Source organism: Semicossyphus pulcher, unplaced genomic scaffold (assembly GCF_022749685.1).
Source record: "Semicossyphus pulcher isolate SPU_LCO1_2020_fin unplaced genomic scaffold, fSemPul1.0.p SCAF_24, whole genome shotgun sequence".
Taxonomy (NCBI): domain Eukaryota; kingdom Metazoa; phylum Chordata; class Actinopteri; order Labriformes; family Labridae; genus Semicossyphus; species Semicossyphus pulcher.
The window spans coordinates 8,562,582-8,574,388 of NW_027211698.1; the positions used below are offsets into that span (position 1 = coordinate 8,562,582).

The window sequence follows — 11,807 nt, forward strand, 5'->3', positions numbered from 1 at the left end:
GTTAAACAGAGTGTGACCATTTGATTAGCACAGATACTGCAGCCCACACTTTCTAAACAGAGCTGCTGCATGCTGGCACTTCACCGACCTATCCAATCAGGATCTTTTGACGCACCAGGTGCGCCGCTTCTGTCCACAGGGGTCTCCAAAAATTGACACAAAATGAAAGTTCCTCACTCCTGCTTTAAGCAAGGCTCCCCTGACGAAATTCAGCCTTATCGAGCGACGTAATCACCCGGCTGTTTCATCGGGCCTGGGTGCAGTAGAAAGCCTGAGAGGCAGCAGCGACGAGGACGTGACAGGCCGCGTTGGGTCAGTCCGTTCGCTTTGTGCTGGCTTGTTGTCTTCAGTAAAGATAAAAGACGGCGTGCGCCAGCTGGGTATTGTGGGTAATAACAGCGTATTACGTTGTCATTACTTATCATGTGTCATTTTTGTAAACAATAGCAGTGAAATGGATGGCAACACATGTAATTTAGCTTCTCCTTGGCCGTGTTATTACTCCAACTGTGGCATGCATGTGCACATAACCAGACATAAAAACAAACCACCCGGCTGTTTGTTGTTTTATTCATGTGCCATGTTGCTGAAAGGACGTGTGGGTAGAACTCAGTATGATCACAGCCTGCTGCCGTTGGATTTGAATCTATCATATACGGAGTCATATGCAGAGCTGGGGACACGTGTGGCTAAGCTGCGGCCAACAAGATTATCAGATGATCCAATAAAGTTTGGACGGCGGTCACAGACATGATCACAACGCGCTAAGCTCCACAGATGAAACGCACAGTGTAGCTTTCCAGAGCCTGCCCCACAGAGACGTGGCGAGCGCTGCTGAGAGAGAGAGAGCGTATGAGAGGGAGCCAGTGTGCAGCAGCAGCCGAGGTCAGAGCGCATCGGTGAACACCCCTCGGAGAGGAATCAGGGATGGATCCTGCAGCCGCAGCGGCACACGGCTCGAGACCTTTTAAAAGATGGCAGCTCTGTAAGTTATAGCCTCGTCCGATCAGTAATTACAGCGCAGCCAGACAGTCATAAAATCTAATGCTTTGTAAATTATAAGGTGTTACACAGGAAGCATTCATTCTGCGTGAAAACAGGCAACTGGGCAGCGCTCTCCTCCACTGGTTTCCTTCCTCATGTTGTGATTAAAGTGAACGATATGGTCATTAATAATGCAGAAAGAAGGCCAAGTGAATAAATATAGTCCCTCTGGGGGCATTGTGCTTTTTGTTTGCCCCGGCGCAGGCAGAGGTCGTGGGTCAACAACTCCAGCGCACCCTCGAGATGTGTTAGAGGATGGCTCAACAGGGGGGCATTTAAAGGATCCTACTGCGCAGATAGAGGCGTTTTATTGATGCTATATTACTTTAGCAATTTAGCTCAAACTTGACGACCTCTAATGCTACAGTAGGGGTTAGTCTTTACAGATTGACAAACAGGCTTAAAAAAAGATGTCCGTCACTGACACACACAGCAACTGTTGAGCTACCTGCTAGCTAACTGTCTGGCTCTACGGATCAGTGTTTCCCATTAATTACCTTGACTGAGGCGGCCTGCCATAGTCTAATTTGTCCCACCGCAGCTTCATAATGAACCGAAAATATTTTTACACTTCAGCCCGGTGCTCGTTAACGCTGTGGCCACAGATACAGGCTTGTAACGGAGCAGATGTGCTGTGGCGTAAAGTCGCTTGTGCCGACAGGAAGTGGGATACACTAAGATTCTAATAAAGAAATATTTATCTGTTATAATTTCCTGATTTTTTTATGTCACTCAAATGCGGGTAAAAATCTAATTTGGCAGCTAAAATAAATGAGGTTGGGCGCCAGGGGCAGGTGCTCCCAATACTACAAAACATACTTTAAGTTGTTTGCGAAGTTTTGTTTTGCAACGACTCCGCACGTCGCTGGCGTGTGCCCGTGAATAATTATATCGCAATCCTTTAATTGACCCTCGCTGACCACCATCGACGCGCTCACGCTTCTGTTATTTACCTTTCGTAGCAGGGTTTTAGTGCGTCAACAGTTTAACACTTTCGCACCTGACATGTAGCAAGTGTAACAGAGCAGCTGTTAGAAACGTGAACTAGTCGTTAGCGGACCGTGGGTGTCCTCTGTTTACTGCTATGCGTCCTTTGGACAGTCACACAGGTGTCGGCTCTATGGGGGCTGCCAGACAAGGAACTGACGCTACATTAGCTGCCCGCACCGGCTAATGAGCACTTGCTACAGCAGCAAATTATTGAGTTTCCATGTTGTGTGGGGATGTATTTCCAATTCACTGAGCCATCACTGCATCTCGACTACAGTATTAACCTGTACCACTGTCACTACAGGGAGGCAGAGGAGAGGCTAAACACCTGAGACACCTAGCAGGAAGCAGCAGAGGCTATCGCTAACAGCTGAGCTACAGTACGGTCACTAGCGGAACTGAAGAGCTTGTAAATGACAGTCGGATGAGCGATGAAGGAGAGAGCTGAGTGCTTGATCAGAACCACTGCAAGGTTATTAATGAGCTGCACTAATGAAAAGCTTATTTTGTTGCAGAGATGAAATAAGTACTTGAGAGTGTATAAATACTCATTACAAGCAAAAGCCCTGCGATAAGATAAGATAAACCTTTATTAATCCCGAAGGAAATTAAAGTGCCAGATAGCTCGATAAAAACACAGTAAAATACTAATAATACAAAATCAATAAAAAACTTTAGCAAGAGTGAAAATGACAGGAATCAAAATATTCTTACAGTACAATAACTTAAGGTAGCATACTCATTGTGCAGGGTGGCCTTTTCCAGAATAATACGTTTAATATTAGCGGATTATTATTACAGCATTACTTCGTAGGCCTACACCACTTTTTATATGTGGAGCTATTTTTAACTACTTTATGTTTATCTTTAAATTCAGTGGAGTAAAAGCAGAGATACATTATAAGCTCAGTACTAAAGTAAATGTCTTAGTTTATTTCTACCGCTCTTTATTATTGACATTTTACCTAAGAAAGTTTTTATGGCCGGTTAGTAAAAATTTTTGGCGGGTAAAAATTTTTGGCTTACCCGCCAATGCAGGCAGGTAGACCAAAAAGTTAATTTTGGACCCTGGCTACGACCAATTTGTTTCCAAGAGCACACATTACTAGCCTCTTTATTTTTGTCTCAAAGTGCACCACATTGTTCCATTTAGCTTTTAAATGTACAAAACTGTCCAACCCTAAACCTAGAGGGTTCACCGTCCAACCCCACATCGTCTCACAAACTCCTGTGGGAAACAGTGGGGATAAAGGAAACTCGAATTCACCTACAAAGTCTCTAAAGAAAATAGGAGGTTTCCTCCAATCCAAACTAATCAGACAGTAATTAAAACTGGTTAAAACACTGAATAAACACTGTTTCCCTGCTCCAGATGTTCAATGACTAAAATAAATTTAAAGTGACAGTACATCAGTTTTTTGTTGCAGCCTTATTGAGTTTCACAACCTCAACATACGAGGCAGCTGAAGAGATAAAACGCTCCAACTGTTCGGATTAAAATGTCGACATGATATGAAACAAAACTGTGAGATGATCAGTTGGATTATTTCTCACCACTCTGTTGGTCCCCTTTGACAACTGTTGTACAAGGGTGTTACAGAGTGTTGTTTCTCACACTCTTTGTCTTCTTTCAGACACCAGCAGCTGCACATTAACATCTCAGTTTAGCTGTTAACATCTACAACTAATCTTATCTGCCACTGGTTATTTTTTGTCATTTAAACAAGCAACAAATCAGAAGAAGTTAGCTTTGTGTTTTCCATTGATAGATTGAGATTTAGGGCCTGTGTCCATTAGCAGCATTTTTGGCGCAAAAACGACCTCGGCGTCGGCTCTTTTTTTTCGCTGCACTTTCAGCGGGCTCAGTTAAAAATGGTTCAACTTTTGGAACACCGCCACGCTCGTCAATGTCACTTCTCCCTCACCGACCAATCAAAATCAAGAAAGGGCAGGTATCAACCTTGTCAACAATGGTGGAGGAGTAGCCTATCGTTTAGTTTTTTTCAAGGGTACAATTTCCTTGTCTAGAGCTGCTGCTAATGTCAGGACACGTCTCCTTTCCATTGTTTTTATTTTTACTAAACACACAGAGCAATTTAAAACCGACTTAACGATCAGTACCGAGGGAAACTGAAGTGCCGCCAGACAACTTTCCTAACCAAGCAACAGTAAGCGCCGGTGAGAAGGGCTTTGAAATTGAGGTTGTGGGCGCTTCCGGCGCAAAAAATGCTGTTAGTGGACACAGGCCCTTAATGCTCAGTAAGACATCAGTCGCAGTCAGAGCTAATACAGGTACTTTGCTAACTTTTTTTTTTACCTAAAGCTTAAATATATGAACATCACTAACATGCAGAATTAATGATGGCTGGTTACAGTGATCTGTTGCCGTTACAGCCGGTGAAAACCACAGGTGGAATCTTAAACTTCACCTTCTAACTGGATGGGTTTTTTTCCGTTTATTAAATTAATTTAAAATAAAATCAAGGTTCTCGCAAATTGCTTTTTCAACACACATTTTTTTCTGTGTAGTGGACACAATTGAGGTGTAATAAAACTGCAAGACAAAAGCCTCAATACCAGCTACACCTCATGTTACAGGAACTCAGAGATGATAGCACATAGCCCACGTAGTTATAATTAGCATTTCATCACCAGCAATATGTCACTTTAGCAGCAGAGCAGACACATGGTTGTGTAAGGGGGAAAAAAATGTAAAGCAATGTGCTGTTTGAACCTGATGATGTTATTCATCTTTGTTTCATACTGTGTGAGCGCACAAAAAGATTTGGAGTGACTGATGCGGAGATTAAAGACATGGTGGTGACACGGAGAAAAAAGGCTACATTCAACGCGAACTAAAGGTCTCGATAAAGCAGCCGTTTCAAAAGCAGCGTGCGCTCCCCGAGGGCACCAAAACGCCACGGCACGCCGTAACAACCAGCGACACGCAGACTGACAGATTTCCCCTTTAAATCCTGTTGACGAGCGAAGCAGCAGAGAAAAAGCGTAAGTGCATTGGAATTGAGAACGAGTTAATAAGCTGGTTTGTAACACACTTTTTTTTATTGCGCTCTTTACAAACGCCATTCATCACTGTCACACGCACTTTATCTCATCTGGGGGGGGAGCGGCGTTGCGCCATAAATCGAACTCCAATCACATCCAGGACAAAAATATGATGTAATTAAGAGAATCCGCTGCAGCCTGAGGGCTTTTGCGGATTTATTTCGGCTTCAATTTCCTATTCGGCGCTGCGAGAGAGGAATGCATCAAGTTATTTAGTGGTGAATGTTTCAAAAAGATCAATTCTACACGTCGCATTCGTCCAATAACTCTGCATGCAGGGTGACTGCACACATTAAACCCCCCGCATGAGGGTTAAATGAGTTAAAACCGGCTTATGAGATGCACACCGAGGGGCTTGCTTCCTCTCACAGGATGTCATAAGGTGTAGATTGCAACGCAGCGGATGTAAGCAGCCTATTTATAAGGGCTGTGATAATAAGACGCAAAGGTGTTTAATTGTGATTTACTACTACTACAGCGGCTTAAAAACAAAGGGAAATGATTGATTCAGAGCCAGAATCATTATCATAATCATTTTGGAACAGATGCGGTTTGACAGGGAAGTTATAAGCTGTGATTTTAACATCTGTAATCTTGAAATAGCCTCTAAATGTGAACATTTATTGAGTTTCAATGACAGAAAATGACTTCTATAAAGATCCAGCTTCATCAAACAGAAGCTGTGGCGTCTGAAATTGCAAAAAATTGACATTATAAGAGGAAGTCAAGCAATCTGCTCTTTAAGAATGCAGAATCGGTCCTTTTTATCGCTTTCATTTCACCGAGCTAGACCGGCAAACTCATGTTCCCAACTGTCGCTTGAAATCACCCATGTATGCCTGTCTCCAAATCTGATTTGTCATCGCTTAATTGAGATTAAAGCACTGTATTTCACGTCACAGAAGATGAATGGAGGACTGTGTATCTTGAAATTAAATGAATCATTTTTTTCCCTCCCCGGGATCTGGTCCGGCGCCAGCACACATCACAGCTTAAATGAGAGAATCTGGCAGGAAGGGTTGCAGGTATTAACAACCGAGGCGGTGTGTTGCAAGGTTGTCTCCACGACAAGAAACGGTGTGAAAGAAGAAGTATTGATGGGGTGCTGTAATTCCAAAATAAAAGCAGGATCAGGCCAGTAGGAGGGAGATACGCCTGAGAGTCATTCATGTTTCCAAGACAAAATAAATCTCAAGAAATTGATTTTTGGAGGCTTAGGCACACTGTTCACAGCGAGCCAAGACACTGGCCGTGAATTGTTGTTATGACCCTTTCACTACAAGGTAAAATCCCATTGAGCAGCTTGCCACAGAGGCTTATATATTATATCCCCCCCGCTTTTCATTTCACTGTTCCTTTCACTTCCTTAGAGCAGCAGTGTATCTGACAGAGTGTTAAAGCACAGCATGGTGACACTCATCCCTTTATGCAGTGAAACAGAGGGGCTGATGGATTTTACTAGTCCATGTTAAGTGACATGGATTAGCAGCCAGATAAATCATTGTGCTTAATATTAGGCTATAAAGTGCGCAGCATTATGAAAAGCACAATGCTCTCATCTACTTATCTGGATTTATTCTGTCTCTGCCCAGCTCTGTCTGTCTCTCACACACTAACGCCAATAAGCCAGACACGCGCTTAAAACGACAAATTAAGGCTATGCTAACCTCTCAAAACACAAAACAGATAGCAGCTCCAAAAACAGAGCTACTTTGAGGCAGTTAGAGCCGAAAAGACGAACTCAATTCAAAGTAAACCTTCAATAACGACTTTAAAATTCCTTGTTACAATCTGACAGCCTCTTCTGCCACAGCTGAGGGCAGAATTAACTGCCCCAGCGAGGGTCAAACTGCGCATTTGTACACAAAACAGCAGATAATGGACTTAGCAAAGCGTTAACTCAATTTGACTTCCAAACACAGCATCCGTCCGGGAGCGCGTGAGAGCGCCTGAAGCGAGACGTTAGTGCCTAGAAAGCGTTCAGACAAACCACACACAGGGCAAAAGCAGCATATTAAGCATTTTTGAAGCACCTACCGGTGTTGTAGTCCGTGTCCCGTCGTTAAAACTTCTCCTGAAAGGCGTGCAGAGTGGGCTGCGTCCGCTCCACACCGCGCGGATGCCTCCTCTCCTCTGCTGCCTGGTCGGCGTCTCGCGCTGCACGCTCGTGAAGGGGGAGGAGGCGACAGCCGGTGGAGGAGAGGAACCGACCAATCAGCGGCCGCATAATTGGGAAGGATCGCAGCCAATCAGTGCCAGCCGGGAGCGTGGAGGCTGATGCTGCTTTGTTTAACTCGTATGGACTTAAAGGCTTATTTGAGTGAAACGACACTATTCAAGGAAAGTTCCACATACAATTCAATGCGCATGTCAATATGTGTTGGAGGACTTACATTGATAATTGCATTGATAAGGGATTGAAGGTGTCTTTAGTCTTTTACATTGGCAAAGTAATTATTCTAGGCGTTGTACAGTGGGACAAATCAATTACTTTGAAGGGCTTAAGGAATGTGTGAGTGGCATTAATCAACAGTTAACAGAAGATAATTGCCTGATTAATTAAGTAAAATTATCAGTACTCCCTCCTCCTAATCCCCACTGGGAAAAGAACCCTTACAATGTGTAACAGAAGGTAGATGTAGCAGGTGGCTTCGATGCAATGATAGCAAAACAAGCAGGAAATGCTTTTCAAGTATTGTATGCCTTCATTAGGCAGGAAACAAGCAGCAGGAAAGATGATGTAACAAAGCGTTCTGGTCGGATTTAACCCAGGGGCACTTCTGTTTATTAGGGATTAGGAAAAGCAATGACTGCAACTCAACCTCGTATGCAAAGTGACATCACTTGAGGCACTTTATCACACTTTGTGAAGTTCCCCCTGGAAACACCAAAAGATTTATGTAACTTTGTGGAAAAAGTAGCACTCCAAAAGACCTGGAAACATACTTTGATGTGTGAAATCTGTGGAGTTCCCCTCTAAGGATGCTTTTTCAGCATATACGTTCTATTTTTCGACAACAGGAACATTTGCAGGTACTATTAACTCTTTAAATGTACATGTGGTCATGTTATTATTGTTTTCAGAAAGACTTGAAAAAATGTGGACCTGCCCTTTAACCTGACCTTTGGTGACCTATCAGACATGAGCAACATTTGTAGGTATCTTTACCTGATATACAGTGGGCAGTTTGATTATCTGTTTTCAGAGGTGAAGAGTACTGAAATATTCCAATTAATAATAAATTATAGTCAAGTAAAAGTCAAAAGTAGCTCACTTAAAAAGTACTCGAGGTAAAAGTTACTTAGCTACTTTTCACCTTGCTGATTTTCATAATAAACAAATGTTGCCATGGTAACCTTATACATGCATCCTTGTTATTTTCAAACTTGGGCCCAATGTTTACATGTTTTGGTGTCAAAATGACGAGATGGACGTTTTGTCAAAGAGTAAGATCCTTTGTTTAACCAGAAACAGCAGCTCTCTACATAGCCACCAGACTCCATTGATAAAAACAGCAAATTTACCTCACAGAGCACGGGTGTGCGGCTGCTTAGTTAGTTTGTTGTGTCATTGTGTGGTGTTTTAAGTCGTGCTGTGACGTTCACAAACTATCTGACTCTTTTGTTGAGAACGACAGGGTCGACCGAGTCGTAGGTGAGAGCCATTCTTTTTATAGTTGTGCCCAAATTTCACTGCCTGCTCTAAAACCACTCCCCTTTATGCCGAATTACAACAGGCAGCTTTTTTCAACTGCCACTCCGCTATACTCGGTCAAGTGCAGCGGAATCATGTCACTGCAACATGCCGACACTGAGCAACATTATAACCCTCCGCCAAGTTTGTTGTATCTCTGTAGTCGTATTGGCAAGTCAATGGTGTTGATGTTTTGTTCCTACATTATTCTGCTGTTTCCTATTTTAAAAGCACGGAATTTTAAATACACGTGTGTTGACACGGGAGAACATAGAGCAGGCACGTTCACGAGTAAAATTAAAACCTAGTATGTGGCTGACCGCATCAGGTCAATGTGCGCTTTTGTGGGCAATGTGTTACAAGGACTGTCCTTATGAGGCCGATGGCAACGTGTTTGTCGCGTCACTGGAGGTCCAATATGCTCCATGATCCACCATTGCAATGTCACAACTCTCTCTCTCTACGGCTGTGAAAGTACCGTCACTCAGTCAGTCAGTCAGTCAGTCAGTCAGTCACATACAGACACGTGTGTAGGGCAAAAAAGACTGTTTCGCAGTGCATTTGATTGGTGTCTAAAGCAAGCCAGTTTTTCTTTCTAGGTTGCAATATCCATAGATAAATATTTGACTCAGTAACGGATTGATGTACAAATGTAGCAAATTACTTTACTTGAAAGATACTCCAAAAAGAACAAGTTCACCTATACTCCCTGATTGGATGGGCAGTTGTTCGGCTTTGTAATTGCTTGGCAGGGGGATAAACTGACTGTAAAAAATGTAGAAAATTGCCCCAACTTTGGCTTGTCAATGAAAACGTTACAGGGAAAAAGAATAACCCAATTAAAAAAGATGCCAAACAGCATTTCAGGAAAAGGATGCTGAATTATTGAACCAGGAACTGTCAGCGAAATAAAGCACGATGACCCGCAGTGAATATGTAAAGCCATCACTTTTCTGACACGAACATACAGCCGGTTTTCTCTGCTGTAATTAACATTGCAGTGTATTCTCTCTGCAGCCAATTACAACTCTGTAACTGAGAGGAGGGAAAAATCTGTCAGAGGTGACAAAAGCCACCTAATGGAAAAATCTGTAACTCCTACAACAGGCCTGCTCTATCAGTGAAAATCAATACGCCTTTCGCCGAGGAGATCTCAGCTGGGCTGTGTTATCTAGGTAGGCCATAGATCAAACTAGCCGGCCGCACAAAGGGGATAACCACCATTACTGCGCCGGCGTGCGTGCACAGATTAAAAAGTCATATGTTGTCGAGGTTATGAAGCTTTATTTCAAACAGAAGACATAATAGAAATGAAAAAAGGGGGGAAAAAGTCTTTATTCAGACACAAAAGAAAGCTGGCAGGCATTCAATCAAAGAAAACATGTTGCAATTATTGTCAGCAAAAATATAGATACGCATACTAAGATGCAAGAAGAAATATCCACTCTCTGTTTCTGTGCACGCCAGGTGCATTCAATCAGCATCAAACAAAGCTAGATAAAGTACAAAAACACTAGAATCAATCAGAGCAGTTCATCTCTCCATGGACATAGCTGTGAAATAATTATAAGCTGAATGGGCTGGATTCAAGAGCTGTCGTCGTCATAGTATCTGTTCCTCTTGATCTGCTCCTCCACTGTCAGAGCGTCGTCGTCTTCGTCTGCCCACAGAGAACAAGTGCCGCTCCCGCTCGTCCCATCCTCTCCTGCTTTATTTGCGCTCTCTCTTGCCTCCATCCCGAAATCCAAAAGGTCATCCAGCGCCGACGCCCGCGGCGGCAGCGCCGCCTCCTCCTCCCCGGCAGATCGAGCGAAGATGTCGGATTTGAAATCAGATAGCAGGCCGGCGCTGCTGCTGCTCAGGCCGGCGAAAACGTCCTCGAGGAAGCTTGATGTGCTAATCTTCGGCTCGGCGGCGGCCTCGTTTTTGAAAGCTCCCTCGGCTGTCTCTGTGAAGAAATTTGTGTCTGAATAGCAGGAGTCTGTGGCTTCAGCGCATTTGGCACCCGCTGGCACAAAGGCGTCATCCCTCTGTGCCAATTGCAGCACTTCGCTTGGCATCCAGTTTGACTCCTCGTGGAGATCAGCGGCGAAGAAATCTGTTGCTGCGGTTGTATCTGTCAAAAAGAGTGACTGATTCTTCTCCCCCTCCTCCTCCTCTGTGAGCCCTTGAAACAGGATTTCACGGTCAAACAGCGACTGGCTATTACTGTTATTATTGTTGGAGTTAACATTCATCGCCTGTCCTGCCGCCTCCTCATATATTAACGTGACCTTTACCGCCTCCCCGCCATTATTGCCTTTATCTATCTCCTCCTGCCTTTCCTTCTCACCTGCTGCACTTTCATCATGTCCATTTACTTTCACTTCCTCCGCACTTTCCTCCAACACTTTCCTACTCTCCTCCTTCCCTTCGCTTTGTTCTTTCCCGTCCACTCCAGGGTGCACTTCAGACTCCATTTCAGCACCCACTTGCGCCGCCGCCTCACAGCCGCTGTTTGACTCCCTCGTTTCTCCGGTCTGAGTAACACACTCAGCAGCTGGAACCTCTGACTCTGCCTGAGTCTCTTCGGGCCTTCTCTCGCTCTCTGTTAAATTGTCGCTCTCTTGCACCTTGGCGTCCTCTGGTCCGTTTTGCACTCCAGCCGCGGGAATATTAGTCTCTTTTAATGAAGGCTCCAGAGCTTGATTTAGATGTTCATTTTCCTGAGGCGAGCCCTCCTTCGGGGGCCATGATGGCTTCACCAGCTTCAACTCCTCCTCGATAGTGAAGGATTTCTTCGGAGAGTCTGATTGAGGAGGCCACACGACAGCTATCTTACTCGCGGCCTTTTTAGTTTCATCCATTGATTTGTTTGTTTCGTTCTCCTGCGTTACTAACGTGCTCTGAGCAGCGGAACATGTGGAATCCATGATTTTCTTCTCAGGTGATGGCGATTTGACTCTTGTCTTTTCAGGTGTATTCTCCGGGCTCTTGTTGCTCCAAAGTTCTTTGTGTGGTTTCTCTCCGAATC

The 11,807-nt window shown here is 44.1% G+C and overlaps 1 protein-coding gene across 1 annotated transcript in view; it reads right to left on the reverse strand.

Annotated features, from left to right (window-relative positions):
* The window catches only part of LOC138603565 (beta-1,3-galactosyltransferase 1-like), a 118,493-nt gene extending 111,267 nt beyond the window's left edge, over positions 1 to 7,226 (reverse strand). Inside the window, exon 1 of the mRNA XM_069675416.1 lies at positions 7,138 to 7,226. The gene's annotated coding sequence lies outside the window, so the exon portion shown is untranslated. The remainder of the gene's footprint in view (positions 1 to 7,137) is intronic.
* Between the last annotated feature and the right edge of the window lie 4,581 nt (positions 7,227 to 11,807).